The following is a 16,872-nucleotide window of genomic DNA, read 5'->3' on the forward strand; positions in this document are numbered from 1 at the left end:
GACTAAGGGTTAGCACACATGCCACATGCTCAAAGAGCCAACGGCACTCACACACTGACCCAGCCCAGGCAGAGGACCACCAAGAGAGACACCGCGCCACTAAGCTACTGTCACTATGCAAGCGTAGATGCCCACTGACCCACCCTGTAGAATAGAGCGTAAGAACCGTATCGTATGTCAGAAGAGCTAAAGGAGGAAGAAGACTTTATTTACCTACGTTTTGTGCAGCTATCGATACTTCCGTTTTTTCTGTTAGAAAAAGAAAAGGTGAAAGTGAAGTCTGAGCCTCCGTTGGTCTTAAGTCATTCTTTAGCTTGTTGCCTCTAAATATTTCCTATAATAATCCTATCATTTCCTGACAAGAATCACTGGCATTTGGTACAGGAATGAATTTTAAAAAGGCCTCAAGAGTCTTAGTTGACCTACGCTACGTTTGAGGGAATTAAGCAAGTTCATCAAAACGCAGGCTCAAGGAGCATCCCGGCTGAAGCCAAAGGGGACAACAGTCTCCCAGGTGTCGACTCGCCAGGCCACAGCAGAGGGGAACAAGCGGGCGACGGCTGACAAAGGAGCCAGAATCAGGAGGGCAAAGAACAGGAGGGCGTCTGGGAGAAGACACTCTGTGGAGAGTCGGCGAGCGCCCGGGAGGTGACGTGGTAAGAGGAGGACACTCGAGTGCGTAAGGCCCTGTCCTGCTGCGGAGGACGGGGCTGTGTTCCCGGTGTCCCATGTCTGAGCCGAGGTGGTGTTAGGAGGCAGGTGGGGGCGGAGGAGAGACCCCCAGGACGCTGACCGGCGGGCGGCAGGGCCCGGAGGTGAAGGACCGGCTGCGGGCCGCGTCCCCCAAGCCCTGGTCAAAGGACACAGACAGCCGTTGACTTGTGGGTCAGACAACACAGTCCCTGCTCTGCCCCAGCGCCCGGGGACCGCCCTCGGAGGCGACCCGCGGTCTCAGCTACCTTGGCGGCGAGCGAGCTCCACGTTGTCCGAAGCAGCCAAACGGGGCTGAGGGACCATCTGCCAAGGATGGGGGGACACGGCGCGGGGGCCCAGCGGGGCCGGCTGGCTCGTGATGGGGCTCCTCTGAGACCCTCGCCCAGTGGGGCCGCCGCCTTCCTCCCATGTCCTCGCGTGCTCCCCTCTGCGTGTGTGCTCCTGGCCTCTCCTCCCCACGGCCGTGGGTCACGCCAGAGCGGGCCACCGGATCACCTGGGGTCAACCAACTGCCGCGGGAAGGCTGTCTCCAAACGCAGCCACGCAGAGACACCGCCACGTAGGAATTCCCAAGGGACACATCGCAGGCCCCAAACCACCTCCAAGGCCACCAACGGCTCCAACCGACCGAGGTCCCGAGTGCTGGCGGGCGTTCTCCCCGAGCCCTGCCCCGTCCCGGCGGGGCTGGGGTCTGCGCTCCCAGGAAGGGCTGTGGGCCCCCTGCCAGCCCGATCCTGTCCGTTCTCCCAGGGAGGTTTCCCAGGGGATCGCCATTCGCTTTTCCAGGGGCTGCGGTGGAGGCCGTGCCATGCCCAGCGGCCAAGGAGGCGTCTGTCGGGCGGGTGGCACCACGGGGCACGGTGGCCCGATGCGGAATCCGGATGCACACGTGCTGGAGGCGGACGCTTCTCAGGAACGGTCACAGCCACGCCGGCTCTACCTCAGGGATTCTGAAACCACTGGGCAGGGCAGCCGAGCGTGTCGCCAGGTCTGTGTGAGCCGGGACAGGAAGACGGCCAGGGCCAAGGGCTCCCCTCGCGGCTCCCCAAGTCCCCTCTGCAGGCCCCACCCGCTACCAATCCCCACCTCGCTGACCAAGACACTGGGCCAGGCCACAGCAGGGGACGCACGGCCGGGCGGTCTGCGTAAGTGGCTTTGTGCCCATTTCTGGCTTCTCAGCAAAAACCACGTGGAGGCGGGGGGGGGGGGGGGTTGTGGTGGTGAGGAGGGAGCACAGGGCGAACCCGCCGCAGCGCCAGTCCCCCGTCGGCGTCAGGCCTCAGCGAAGCCACAGCATCCGGCCTGACCCCCCACACAGACAAGGCCGCCAAGGACAGCAAGGCAGGACGGGGCCGCCGGGCCGGCCGGCCAGCACGAGGCCACCATGGGCCTGCCCCTGCCTGGTGGCTCCCTTACTAGACAGCGACACCATGCTGTGCTGCTATGGGAGGTCACACCTGGACCACGGCCCACCGAGCAGCGACAGGGCCTGGCGTGGCCAAGCGGGCAGGATGTGCGCTCACGCTGGCTCTAGGCGCACGCTGTTACCTGGCTGGGCGCTGGGAGGAACGGCGTCGGGCAAGCAGCAAGGCGAGCACCGGTCAGCGGCTGCTTAAGATCTCGGAACACAAAAGAAAGTTCACTGAGAAGCCAAACTCCTGTTATGAGATCAGATGGGCCAAAAGCCTGTTTCTGCTGAGGGAGCCCGAGAGCGGAGGTGTCCGCGCTGAGGTGGGACACAGGGTGAGCCAGGACGTCGGCCCCAGGCAGGCAGACTGCAGGCCAACTCACCGGAACCTGACCACCTGGATTCGGCCAAGTAACAGGAACTAGGGGGTACGCCCCCCAACAGGTACATGAGGGGAAAGCGAATATGGGGGTTGCGAGGGGCATCCACCTGGGGTCACCACGACCACAGCATGCGCCGTGCCCACCAATGCCGCGGGTCTCTAGACAGGCCTGGCAGGTCCCTGAGATGCGCTCAGCCCACTGGGGGACCGACAGGAGCCCTGATCCTCGCCATTCCTTGGTCCCTGAAATAGCTCCACAGAAGTCACAGGATGAGTCGGCTACCCTGGCAGCACTGGTTCTGAGTCATCACCCTCTCTTTCTTGAACTTTCACTGGCTTTCAGACTTAACTCAATGTAATCCCAACTCACAATGCTAAACACTTTCTCTGAAGAGAAAATTAGGTTATGGGTTTTTCAAGAAAGGGAAAAAATAGTGCAAAAGCAATTACAGTAAACTCCTGCCCCACACTTGTTAATACATCTTTATGACTAGAAATTTTGTTCTATTCTTTTTTAAAATATGGAACTCTAACTGAATATTACATTTTGTTCAAATCCACTCCTGTCTCCCTCTACGGGACACTAAGGAAGAAGGAGCATCAACCTCAGTGGCCTTGAGATCTCTGCTTGCTATAGGCCCCTCACCACGCCGAACCCCCCTTACTAATTTCTATAATGTTCTCCAATTCTTAGGATTTTCCCCACTTAGTATCTCATTTATTCCTGCCAATAATCTTTTGAAATAGGAAGAGCAAGAGTTATCGTGAATCCTACTCTACAGCTGAACAGTCAAGGCCCTGAAAGGTTAGCCAAGTTGCCAGGAACACAAAGGAAACAAATCACAGAACCAAGACTCCACTTGAGGTCTTCTATCAAATCCCACAGCCTTCCCACGGTCAGCAGAGCTCCTCCACCCTGATCATAAGGCTTTTTTTTTTTTTCCTGATCATAAGGCTTTGAGGCAAACTGAGGGAAATTTAAAACGTGCTCTTTTTCACACACACACACACACACACACACACACACACACACACACACACAAATTAATGATCATTCTACCTTAAAAATCTTCTTTCACAAAAAGTTGCTGTGATCCTAATCTCCTACCTGTACTTGAAACATATTAGATTTCTACCAAAATCTCGCTGATAGAAGAGTAATATTAATAACTTAGTAGTTAATGCCAGGGTATTAGTAATTAAGAGTAACTCGATTAAGAATAATGAAGTAATAATGAAACCCTGTCTGCCATGTAGCTGATCAGGAGTCCTACCTACCTCATCATTAACCTTGCCTGACCTGGTCTCTCAGGTCAGCTACTCTGGCAGACATGAACATTATTATCTGAATCACCAAAGAGTATGAGATCTACAGCCAGAGAGACCCTGGCTCCGTCTCCACACCACCACTCTGAAGGGCAGATCTTGGGCGAATCACAGCAAATTGGTTCCTTTGGAGGCTAGCATGATATTCTCCTCCCCGCCACGTCCATGCTACCAGGAATGCTATACACGCAAAAATTAAGTGTCGCGGCCTGACTCACTCTCGCGCTCGTCCCAATGTCAAGCCACAGGTGCCTCCTACTCTAATCTCCTCGGACTCTTAGAACCTTTGCGAGTATCTCTACTCACCTAAGACTCTTCTTGTTCTATCTGTTAGGGTACACGTCCCCGTTGCCTGAGGTGACCCTAACAAAATACTACAAGATGGGTGGTTTAAACAACAGAAATGTATTTCCTAACAGCTCTGGAAGCTGGAAGACTGAGAACAGGATGCCAGCACTATCAGATTCTGTTGAGGACCGTCCTCCTGTTTGCGGAAGGCCCATGCTCTCACCGTGTCTGGCCCTGGCTGAGGGAAAGAGCCAGAGCACGCTTCCTGGTGTCCCCCAAGGGCATTAATCCCATCATGAAGGCCCCACCCTCATGATTTCATGTAACCTTAGTTTCCTTGTGAAGGCCCCATCCCCAAATACCATCATCCGGGGGGTCAGGGCTCCAATACACGGATTTCAGGGGGATACAATCTAGTCCATGGCAACCGGCTCCTCTATTCTAAGTACCCATGCTCTCTGACACAATTAGGAACCTATCCTGGGGCTCCAGGAGCCCTGGCGGCAGGTGCTCCACCCCAGGCCCCCAGGGAGTCAACATGGTCTTTCCCCCAGTGGAGGATATCCAGCTCTCATCAAGTCACTGTAAAATGAACACAACAAAACTTAACTGTTTTGAAGGGAGGCTGTAACAGTAAGAGTATTTGTGAAAACTCTAAGTTGTAAAGCCTACAATAGTATTATTTCCCTTTATTTTTATTACTGATCTAGAAATTAAAAATGGAAAACACTGATTTTCTGATTTAGCCTAGTTAGGAAACAGAATAAAATGGTTCCCTTTAAAAACTGAGAATCTTCTCCATGGAATAAGTATCCTCCACCTATCGGTAACATTCCTGAGGGAAGGCAATAAAAAATAATCCTACACGCAGGCATGTGTATTAAAAAAATAATAATTGATTTATGTGCTGGTCTTGGTTTGCTTTCCTAGTTTACACTGCACTTATCAAATAAACCCTGGGTGCAGAAAATCACACCTATGCCATGAGGTTATTTTGGGCGTCACATTGTCTCCAAGCACTGTGTTTCTCCAGTCCTACAGAAATGCAGGGGCCACTATCCCATAAGGGTGAACAGAGGCTCACTAGGATGAAGGCCGCGAGTTATGAGTGAATAACATCAAGGGAACATTCGAGATACGTTTATCAGGACTTTGTGTTCTGATGTCAGGATATAGCTTTCATCCCCATCTTAGAAGTGCTGAACTGGTGTCTTTTCAACAGGTCACACTGATAGTAACATGCTCCTTGTTTGGGGTAGATGAGTTTCCAAAATGGATTTACCAGCTGATGGGAAGGGAGGGAAGGAGAGGAGGAAGTTGGTTACAGAAAACTTCAAGTCATGGGATGGAGCTAGCTGTCCTACGTACACGTTAATGTTTCCCAAAAGATGTCTCCAGCCGCATCCTCTCTTCCAAGATTTAGACTTATAAATACAACTTCCTAATGGGCATCTCCACTGCCTCCTAAGATTTCTGTAAGTTCCATCCTCCATATCCTCTCCCCCCTCCCTTGTTTGCTTCCTTGGTGAGCAGCACCACCACCTATCTGGTATCCAGTTCATAAGATAACTTTCCCCTTGCTCCATTCATCCCAACTCCCACCCAAAAGGACTCTCACTTTTATTTCCTTTACTCTTTTTCCATTCCCAATGTCTTAGGTGCCTAAGTTAACATTTCTGTAGCACCGAATATTTTTGTTTGTTTTATGGTCTTCCTGCCATGTGAGCCCCATGAGAGAGGTGCCATGCTTATCTTGTCCAACACTGTATTCTAGAATGGAACCTGATCTTTAATAAAAGGTTTCCCTTAAAAAAATTGAGTGAGCACAATATGTAATTGTGAAAAAATATTTAATTGTGAATTAACTCTATGATACAGACATCATCAGAGGTACCAGTTTTTGACACTTACATTCAGTGTTTTATAGTACTCTCATCTTCCTACTACTTGAAAGCAGCTAATCTGGAGAAATAAGAATTTCATTGGGAGTAAAAACCAATTTGAGAGTGTGAGGCACTTGAGACAGGTGAAACAGGTGTACCAGACACAGGTCACTGAGAACAGAAAAAAGGAAGACTAAGAGGTGAGACTGGGTTGCTTAGAGGGACACACTAAACCTGTGCCCACGAATCCACAGACTAGCTACAATCAAAACTAATTACATAAAGAAAGAAGCTGAGATCCTGGGCTCTGGAGTCTGAGTGGTTGGGTAGGGATCCCCCCTCTGCTGTTTACCGGCTGGGCTGTGTCACCACGGGCAACCGGTCGCCTCTGAGCCCTTCCTCTCCAAGGCAGACCCCGAATGCCACCCTCAGGGGGCCGCTACAAGTGCTGACTGAGGACCTGCAGTGACCGAGTGCAGCACACGCCCTTATGCGGCTCTTTCCCATAAGAAGCCCTCAAGTGACAGCACACCAGCCACTGCTATTTTCTATACCTTTCTGTAATTGTACTTTTGGTTAAGGTTGGAGATTTTTAATTTTTGATTTTTAATTTTCAATTTTTTATTTTCTGTCTATCCCCTAGATTGTATGGCTATTCTGAAATTTTCAAGCTGCTAAAACAAACAAACACAAAAAAACAACCAAACAACGCATGAACTCTTGGTTTGGACGGTGGAAGGCACTCAGTAGACGAAGGTAGCGTGTGAACTGCCGGCTGATGACTCAGGAAGAAAACAGCTCAAAACTTCTCTGTAACTTGGAGAATGAGCACAGCGGATCCCTTCAAAAGCAGAGCAAGGTAAGTAATGACGACAGATCCATCACCCACGTAGGCAGTTTTTTAAAAAATCAATAGAAGCAGAAATCTGCTCGGGTCACCCCTTGCTCAAACTGTGCGACAACTCCCGCTTTTCTCAGGCGGGTAACGTGCTGGGTCTTCCGGGGCCCCCGGGGCCCTGCAGCACTGCACACACCTTGCTGACCTGTTGAGCCTCGCCTCTGCCCAGGCCGTTCGTACTTGTGGTCTCCTCTGGGCCCCAGGTCTCACTGGGCAGCACCTACTCAGGACTGCTTGGCTGTCCCTTCCGCAGAGGCACCTCCCAGCCCACCGGGCTGGAGCAGTCACATCCTGCTCACGCTGAATCCGCTGCCTGCACTGTTTTGCCATATGTCACTTACCATCACTGGAAAAAACGTGGTCTCTTTACTGCTTATTGTCCACCCCAGCACTATAGTGGTCCCGTGAGGAGCCACCCACCCGATATAGTCCAGGGTCTAGAAAAGTGCCAGTTCTCCAGTGGGTACTTAGTAACTATTGCTGAGGGAGCCAATTAATAAGGGCAGTAATAAAACTAGCTATTGCTTATAGTTGAGCACTTAGTATTGCTAACCATTATCTCACTGCACCTTAGTAACCATGCGACAAAGCCCAATTATTGACCCTCTTTTGTAAATGAGGAACCTAAAAGGTTTAACAAAGCTACCTGCTGACTCGTCTAAGGCCAGACACACAGTAAGTGTGGGATTTGAACCTAGATCAGATATGCACACACGTACACGTGTACATGCACACACACAAACACACACGTGCGCGCACGCTCCTCATAGGTAGACTGGCAAAAAGAAGAATTAAAGGAAGCAGGATAGCTCCCAGCCCACCCGACAATTTTTCCACCAAGGCTTAAGAAGACGAGTGAGATCAAGGCCAAACCAATTTGCTTCAACTCTTTCTCATTCTAAAGGGAAGGAAGTGTCTGGCCCACAGGCCACAGACACAGCCAAGGATGGACGCCAACAATCCATCCCTGAGCACTCCCCACGGGACCCGACACACAGGGGCAAGGTTCAAGGCCCCGAACCTAGGCAAACGCAACACTTGGTCTTTTTGATGATGTCTGAGCTTCAATCCATGAATTATCTTTTCCAGGAAAAGTTTAGTAAGTTGCTGTTTGCTTATAGATTACTATTCAGAGATGCTGTTGTTTAGTAGAGAAAAAGTAAAGAAAAGATGCTAAATACATCAGAAATCAGAACGGAGTGGTACTCTTTGGAAAGGCTCTGGGGAGGTATGCTATGGAGCAAACCTCTAAGAAAGTCTCTCTGCTTTGCCGCTCTCCAAAGTATCCTACCCGATTATGGAATTGCAGTCTGCCAAATATTTCCATGGATATGTAGAAATATAATTAGCCAGATTACTTAGGTTTTTGACTTGGACAAAAAAAGGCAGTAAATTGACAATGCATGATTCAAGATCATTAAACAGCTGGTACAAATGCCCATACTTAGACTCACTGCATGGAATAAACTTTATGATCTTTGGGCTTATGATCACTTGGCTTTTGGTACCTTGATTTCTTTTTTACATGTAAATGAATATGATTATTATATTTCTAATAATAATATAATTATTATATTTCTTTATATTTAATGTTGGGCACTTTGGTATGAATTCCCAATAAGATATTATAAATTTGCACCCGATCTGATTTTGAAGAAACCAGAGACCATGAATGCAAAGTAGCTTTTCAGTCATTTATGCTATTTAGGGGATAATACAGGGGCAATGTACCTATCAAGGTTACAAATTCTCAATGTTTGATATATCTGGATACAATATATCTCTAAAATATATTCAGACACACACACACTTCTACATGAGGATAATTATATTAGTCACTACAAGTAGACAAGCTTTCAGCTATTTTCCAAGAGAAAATCCCCCCCAAAATTCTGCAGAGAATACATATATCCAGCACCGAGAATGGAAAATTATGAATACTTTTCCATATTTCCTTAAAGAAATAAAATGCTAGAGATAAAGGGGGGGGTTCTCCTTGCCCTCTTTGTCCCACATCCCAGTCCCTTCCTTCCTACATCCCGTCCAGAGAACGAGGGCTCATGGGAATTTGGAATGTTTTCCTCTCCAAATGTAAACATCTTTCTGTACGTACCTATAAATGTAACCATAAAAATGTCATAATTTAAAATGCACCATTAAAATGTGCATAAATGTACCAAAGTATGTCTCATTCTGAAACTTTCTTATCCATTCAACATTTTTGAGAGCTTCCCACGCTGACATGTTGGTCGAGGCCATTCCTTTTCACTTCTGTTTAATCTCCTGTCTTGTGACTGTATCAAACATACTCCTTCTCCAACTGACTGATATGTAGACCATCCTCCCCCTCCCCGCCCCGTCCATGTAGAAAGCTGCATAAGCAAGTAAGCATCCACTTGCATGTCTTTCTGCAGGTGTGTGGGCTTTTCAGAGAGCTGTATACCTGACAGTGCGTTCTTCATGCATGGGGAACATCCACCTCGAACACACCGGCTCCAAGTGCCTTCTAGGTAACCACCCTGTGGGAGCTGACCTCCCTCCTGCAGGTGCACACCTGGCCTCCTGCAGCTCGGCCTGTGAGATGGCATAGGGGACCGCCTGCCACCACAAGTCACAGCTCCACGGATGCAGTCCTGTTCTCTCTGAATCATCAAGTGTCTCAGCCAACTCAGCCCCAAAGGTAAAAGAGAACCAAATATGCCACCAATAAGTAAAAGCCCTGGATTCACTGATACTACCTTGCAATGTGGCCCTTTGTTCTGAACTATGAGTGGCTCAATTATCTGTAAGGCTGTTAACAAGTCGGCTGGCTGGCAGCTGTAAGATGGTAACGTATTTCTTTACAAAGTTGTTCTTTTCAAGGGACTATATAAAAGCCAAAGTACTCCCTTTCAACTCTTGATCATAAAGTCTTCTACTTCTGAGATTCTACAGCTTACAGTTTTTAAATAATGAACATCTATACTTGCTTGAAATAGCTCTAAAAGGCTTTTCCCATAAAAATGGGTATTGGTGTTTTTGAAGGTAAAGTAGGAAAAGGAATAGAATTTTAATTTATCACATATAAATAATGACAGCTATGATTATAACCATTCGGTATGCCAGCTACTTACAGTTCTGAAAAATGGCACTGAGGGATATATAAATTATGCGGTCATCCTAAAATGGGAGGAGAAAAACTCAATTTGACCAAGATGTTTTATTTTATTTTTTTAAGATTTTATTTACTTATTATTCCTGAGAGACACACAGAGAGAGAGAGAGAGAGAGAGAGAGAGAGAGGCAGAGAGAGAGAGGGGCAAAGACACAGGCAGAGGGAGAAGCAGGTTCCACGCAGGGAGCCCGACATGGAACTCGATTCCAGGACTCCGGGATTATGGCCTGAGCCAAAGGCAGATACTCAACCGCTGAGCCACTCAGGTGTCCCAAGACCAAGATGTTTTAGAGAAGAATGTTAGATTTGAAAATCACACACAGGGATCCCTGGGTGGCGCAGCGGTTTAGCGCCTGCCTTTGGCCCAGGGTGCGATCCTGGAGACCCAGGATCGAATCCCACGTCGGGCTCCCGGTGCATGGAGCCTGCTTCTCCCTCTGCCTATGTCTCTGCCTCTCTCTCTCTCTCTCTGTGACTATCATAAATAAATTAAAAAAAAAATTAAAAAAAAAATGAAAATCACACACATTTTTACTTTGTAGCCTTAATGATCTTGACGCTCACGACATCGTATTAAGTCCCTGGTTTCGATCATGATCAATGGCTCCTGCAGTTACAAGCAGCATAATAGGTCTGAAGATGCACAAAGCAGTAATAATTTTATCAATCAACTCCTAACATACGCCATTCACTGTGCCAAGCAGTTGCCCTGTCTTACCTCGTTAGTCTCTATCAAGAAACCTCAAAAACAGAGCGGAAGGCACTAGCAGGACCCTGTTCACAGAGGACGGACTGGGGAGGCCACATGTCTGCAGCTGTCAGGGCCACACAGGCCAGTGGCCAAGCCAGGCCCCGCAGCAGCCCCAGGCCGCCCTGGCGGGTCAGGACCCCGGAGCCCCCCTGGAGAGCACCGCCCCCCCCCTCCTTGGCTTCGCTTCCTCCCCCATGTGCCCCCTCTAGGTCTGTCTCCCCCACTTCGGCCACAGTTTGGGGCTCAGGGACTCATCGCCTCCTGAAGCAAGATGCAGAAAGGTGACAGCAGAAGCCCTGCCACACGTCCCGCCACACGTCCCCCCCACGAAACATTTTTAGACCTGAAAGTAATTACTTTAAGCAACAAAGCGCGGACCACCAGTCAGATAGGAAATGCGGAGCGAACTCCTGGGGACCACGGAACCATGCTCCTCAGCGCGTTTCTCTTCTTGGACCACAAAGTGTCCTTATTGCTCCTTCCTGAGGTCAGTCTGGCCCCAAATCCCCGCCTGTCATGGTCTCTAGCTGCTAGATATCTAGACGCCCCAATTTCAAACTAAATAAACCCAATACTGAATCCACATCATGTCCCCCTCCCCCACATCCCTAGCACCCTCCTGAACTCTCTATTGCTTTGAGGGGAACCACCGCACCCAGCTGGAAACACGGGGATCCCTAGCTCATTGCCCATATCCAAACCATCCTCAGCTTAACTTCCGGATCCATCCCTTCCCTCAACTGCTGTTGGTGCTGCTGTAGCTCAGGCCTGTATCACTTCCCCCGGGGTCACCCCCCCCATCACCTCCCCCTGGATCACCCATCCCCATCATCTCCCCCGAATCACCACCCCCCGGGATCACCACCCCCCATCACCACCCTCCCCCCAGAACACTGCCCCCCCATCACCACCTCTCCCTGGATCACCACCCCTTATCACCTCTCCCTGGATCACCTCCCCCCCATCACCTCTCCCCAGTATCATCGCCCCCCCCATCTGCCGCTCCTGGTATCACCTCTCCCCAGATCATGACTCCCTTGGACTATTTTCGGAACCTCCTGAGGGGGTTTTCCTGCATCGGAGTCACCCACTAGGTTGCCCTCCCTGCTGGGAACCGTGTGAAGGCTCCCTCCTGCCTACAGGATGAAGTTCATGTTCCAAATGCCAGGAGCCACCTGCCTTCAGTCCACCAGGCCCCGTAGTGCTGGTCCCGGCAGCCCCGTAACCTGGGGCCTAAGCCTAAATAACTGGCCCCCTAAACTGAACAAATGTGCCGGCTGCTGAGCTCTATTTATTTGTTTTCAGGGAGAGAGCGCACTGGTGCAAGGGACAGGGAGCAGCAGAGGGAGAGGCACAGACTGAGCTTATTGTTAATGCTGGCTCCGTTAGAGAATCTATTACAGAATTTCAAATTTACTGTGAAAATTCTTTTATGGCAAAAGTCATTTTTTAAAAAGACTTTATTTATGTATTCCTGAGAGACACAGAGAGAGGCGGAGACACAGGCAGAGGGAGAAGAGGCTCCCTGCGGGGAGCCCGATGAGGGACTCGATCCCGGGACCCCGGGGTCACGGCCTGAGCCGAAGGCAGATGCTCCACCACTGAGCCCCCAGGCATCCCTGTAAAAGTCATTTTTTCAAAAAAAATACTACTCCTTGGGGTGCCGGGTGGCTCAGCCACTTAGGCAGCTCAGGGCTGTTTTGGGCTCGGGGCTGCACGAGGGCCCCACGTGGGCCGAGCTGGGCCCGAAGCCTGCTCAGGGCCCATGTCTCCCCTGCACCCGGCCCTGAGGGTGATACTAAGAGAGGGGACCTGCCTCAGCTCCCCAGGGTTTCTGCACTTTGACCAAGCCCTCCGCGGGGGGCCGGGGCCGCACAGACAGCTCCTGCGCCCAGCACCCCGCCCGACCAAGGTGCCAGCAAGGTGTTGAGGTGGGAGGGGCCCCCCGAAGGCACCAGGGCCACAGGCCCCTCACGGGGACACCTGGACAGCGAGCTACGGGGGAGGGCGGAAAAGGCTGGTCTCCCCTGGCGGCTGGTGGCGGCTGGTGGCGGCTCCACAGGCAGGAGGCCCGCAGGCCGAGCGCGGCCCAATAGCCGGGTCTTGTGGACGCGGCTGCCACGAGGCCGAGCAGGAGCGGCAGGACCAGGCGAGTGAACAAGGTTTCTGGAAGGTTTCTGGAAGGCCTGCCGGGCAGGCTCCAATGCCCCTTCCCCATGAGGCCCTCCCAGGCCGCCCCGCAGCAGAGCGAGTTCGTTCCTTCCTTCTATTTTTAAAAAAGATTTCATTTACTTATTCACGAGAGACACAGAGAGAGACACAGAGAGGCCGAGACCCAGGCAGAGGGAGAAGCAGGCTCCCTGCAGGGACCGCGGGGTCACGGCCTGGGTGCAGGGCGGGCGCTCACCCCGGGGCCCGGGGCGCTCCTTCCTTCTATGGTGCTGACTGCTGCTCCTCCAGTGCAATCGGCACGTCCCACCCCCACCCCCGCGTCCTCCACTGCAGCCGGTGTCTTGGTGTCTTGTTCCCCGTTCTCGGCCTTCCCTCACCCGGAAAACCTATTTTCCTCCCCTTGCTGCCCAGCATCATGCATTCCCCACTGTCCCGAGCCGACCGCTAGCTCTCGGTGACCCTCAGCCAGCCCTCCGGGGAAAACTGCGGCGCACAGCGCTCCTCTCACCCTGCTGGCAGCACCCGCCTGGCAAAGCTGGCCCTGAGCCTAAGAAGCTTAGGGCAGAGTCAAAGTCGATGGAGTTGATTTTTGTGTCCCTTAAAATATAAATAAATTTCAAGCGACATACGTGATGGCCTAATATTGGACAGTAATGATTTACAAATTTATAAATGATTAATTGTAATGCATTTTGATCACAACCCACTTCACGGCTGTTAAAACATCCAGCAGGATAAACATACCCTTAAGATACATTTACATTTCTACTTAAAGAAGTCTAGTCATCAGAATCTCTGGGTGGCTCAGCGGTTAAGCGCCGCCTTCGACCCAGGATCAAATCCCACGTCAGGCTCCCTGCATGGAGCTTGCTTCCCCCTCTGCCTGTGTCTCTGCCTCTCTCTCTAGAACAAATAAATAAAATCTTTAAAATAAAAAAAAGTCTAGTCATCATCTCTACATAAATTAGCCTAGAAATATACTTGCTGTAAATTCCGAAGTCTTGCAATTTCACATCAAAAGAAATTTATCTTTTTTAGTGGAAATATTAAGCATTATCCAGTTGCCTAAGAAAGCTACTTTCTAGAGACGGACAAAATCCAAGATCAAAACCAAAGATCATTTACTCTGTGTGTGTGTGTGTGATTAGACTTACAGTTCCTTCCCTGAAAAACAGGGCATCAACTGTGTAACTATTAAAATACTCAGTACTTGGGGCCCCTGGGTGACTCAGGGGTTTAGCACTGCCTTGGGATCGAGTCCCACGTGGGGCTCCCTGCATGGAGCCTGCTTCTCCCTCTGCCTGTGTCTCTGCCTCTCTGTGTGTCTCATGAATAAATAAAATCTTAAAAATAAATAAAAAATAAAATAAAATACTAAGTACTTCAAAATTGGACATGCTATTTAAAAAAACTTTTCTGGTATAAATTTTTCTCCATTATGAATTTATATTTAAAAAGTTATAGAAAATCCACTTCTGACTACATTAGGATATTTACAATCTTTATGGTAGTGCTGACTCCTGAAAACAAACTCCCAGTAACACAGTCACAGAATATCAAAAAAACATGGACGTGGACATAAGAGCCAGACAGATCCGTCCTTACGATCCTATAAGAAAAATATAAAAGACTATCACATGGAAAGAGAATTTCTCTTTGTGAGCTATTTAATGTATGATGGACATCCAATGAGAGGTTCGGGATGCCATCAGTGCACTCAGACCCCCAAATCTCAACCACCACCACCTGACCGGGCTCCCCAAAATCTCACCAAAAGAAATATACCTGTTCTGCTTGAATAGTGGGCATCATCACACACCAGCTCTTAGAATCTTTTAAAAGTAGTTAAGATAATACATTTAATGGACAGAATTAAAATCCAAAAGAGATAAATGGCTACAAACCAATGGAATCCCAATAGACTCTTGGGACAACAATGTGACCACAAGAGTCTTTTTCTTCCATCACATCATTAAATAAGGAAAGGAAGACGTTTTCTGTACATAAAACTGGAAAGTTAAGGTGAGCTGTAGGGTTTTTAAGATTTTATTTATTTGAGACAGAGAGTGAGCAGTGAGCAAGAAGCGAGCGAGCGCGCGCCTGTGGGGGGAGGGGAAGGGCAAAGGAAGAAGCAGACCCCCCCCGCCCCCCCCGCTGAGCAGGGAGCCCAAAGCAGGTGTGGGGGCTGGAGAGCAGGACCTGAGATCATGACTGGAGCCCATGGCAAACGCCCAGCCAACAGACCCACCGGGTGCCCTGAGCTGTAGGTTTTTAAGTACTGAGTAGGTAACTACTAATGCTCAAGGGGAAGAAAACAAGCATACGCTTCATGTATTTGCCAAAATCAGTAGTAAAACTGCTAGGATTTTTCATGAAAATATATACCTCAGACAAAAAGGCCAAGACAGAATAGAAACTTTTCTTAGCATGTGAGAAGAGCCTAACAATTTCTTTGAAAATAGAACGCATGCTTGGGGGCCCTGGGGGGCTCAGCGGTTTAGGCGTGACCCCGGGGTCCTGGGATCGAGTCCCGCATCGGGCTCCCTGCGTTGAGCCTCCTTCTCCCTCTGCCTGTGTCTCCGCTTCTCCCTCTGTGTCTCTCATGAATAAATAAATACAATATTTAAAAAACAAAAGAAAGTAGAACGCATGCTCAGCCTCTGTACAGAGTCAACATTCCATTAACGCCAGTGCCTGACTAAGGCAGGACACCTAGAACTCGGCTCGCTTAGAGGCCCTAACTGCTTTTCTGGGAATAAGTGACTGAATTCAAAGATGCTTGGTTGAGGGCAGAAGGCACGCATACACTCCAGCTGAAGAGAAGTGTCTAAATGCAGCCCGGTCGACCCTCAACGCCAGAGAATGCAAACTTGACCTGAACAAAGTGACAGGACATCCCAAGTCCTGGATATCACAAGACACTTTTCAAACTGGTCCCACTGAATGTGCCTCGGGGACCTTGTGGGTCTGGGAACCATGTACACAATGCTTCACTTTGTTTAGTGACAACAAAGGGGTCACAGATTTGAGAAACCAAAGCAGCAGGACACAGTCTCCCAAAGCAAAACCAACCAAACAAGACAAAATATTAATATTTGTTTGGAGGACAGAGTGATTCTAGGTTGAGTTTAAAAATTATACCAAATTATTCACATTACTGGTTAATTAAAATCTTCAGTTATTAAGGAAAAGGAAAGGAAAAAAGGATCACTGTCTCTTAAATCTCGTGTCTATCTCTCCTTCTGACTTTCTCAGAGATTCGAGTACCACACACAGATGTGCATGGCTGCTTCCTTTCAACTTCAGCAAGTTCAGTTTAGGGAGGGGTACGCCACACGTGTCTCTGAGGTCAAAGCGCTGACGTGCAGCTGCCTCTACATTTTAGAGGCAATGATGGGGCAGGAAGCAGTATAAAAAGCAAGGACAGGGCAGCCCGGGGGTGTCAGCGGTTGAGCGTCTGTCTTCAGCCCAGGCCGTGACCCCGGGGTCTGGGGATCAAATCCCACATCAGGTTCCCCGCAGGGAGCCTGCTTCTCCCTCTGCCAGGGTCTCTGCCTCTCTCTCTGTGTCTCTCACGAATAAATAAATAAAATCTTAAAAAACACATCATGTACGAATCTCCTCCACGTGGTATCACAGATTAGCCATTACGGGCGGGGGGGGGGGGAGGGGGGGGGTGGTGGTCATAGCTTCGTTAAATAGAACGGGCACTTCCACAGACCATATACTCACGCTCCTCTTATGTCAACAAGTGGCTGAGAATAACCGAAGGCTGAAAGACCCTAATCCACTTTCTGCATCTAGACTCTCCTTCACAAATGCCTGGGAGCAACAGACCCTTCAAAGTCCCCAGAATAATCTAGTCCATGAGCCCTGTGCTCCTATACCTGACAGGT

At 49.7% G+C, this 16,872-nt stretch overlaps 1 protein-coding gene across 12 annotated transcripts in view; it reads right to left on the reverse strand.

The window, feature by feature from the left end:
- Positions 1-16,872, reverse strand: part of MFSD6 (major facilitator superfamily domain containing 6) — a 70,405-nt gene that overhangs the window by 26,489 nt on the left and 27,044 nt on the right. The window lies entirely within an intron of this gene.

This window comes from Vulpes vulpes, chromosome 16 (genome assembly GCF_048418805.1).
Source record: "Vulpes vulpes isolate BD-2025 chromosome 16, VulVul3, whole genome shotgun sequence".
Taxonomy (NCBI): domain Eukaryota; kingdom Metazoa; phylum Chordata; class Mammalia; order Carnivora; family Canidae; genus Vulpes; species Vulpes vulpes.